Consider the following 249-nt stretch of genomic DNA (forward strand, 5'->3'; position numbering starts at 1 on the left):
CATGGTCCTCGTCATCAGTGCTGCCACCACTCACCTGAGCCCTGAGTGAGTGATGCTGGGGTGGGACACCGGGCGCTCCATCGTGGGGAGTGGGTGGGCTGCATGCCCCCCGCTGCTGTCTGTTCAGCGGGACCCTGCCGCTCTGGGGAGGTACCCGGGAGCAATCTGGTGGCCCTCCCAGAGCAGCACATTGTGATGTCTCCTTTCTCCTAGGCTGGCTGCCCAGAGTGTGTCTCACGTGGTGCCCCT

Source organism: Buceros rhinoceros, unplaced genomic scaffold (genome assembly GCF_000710305.1).
Source record: "Buceros rhinoceros silvestris isolate BGI_N320 unplaced genomic scaffold, ASM71030v1 scaffold26057, whole genome shotgun sequence".
Lineage (NCBI taxonomy): Eukaryota > Metazoa > Chordata > Aves > Bucerotiformes > Bucerotidae > Buceros > Buceros rhinoceros.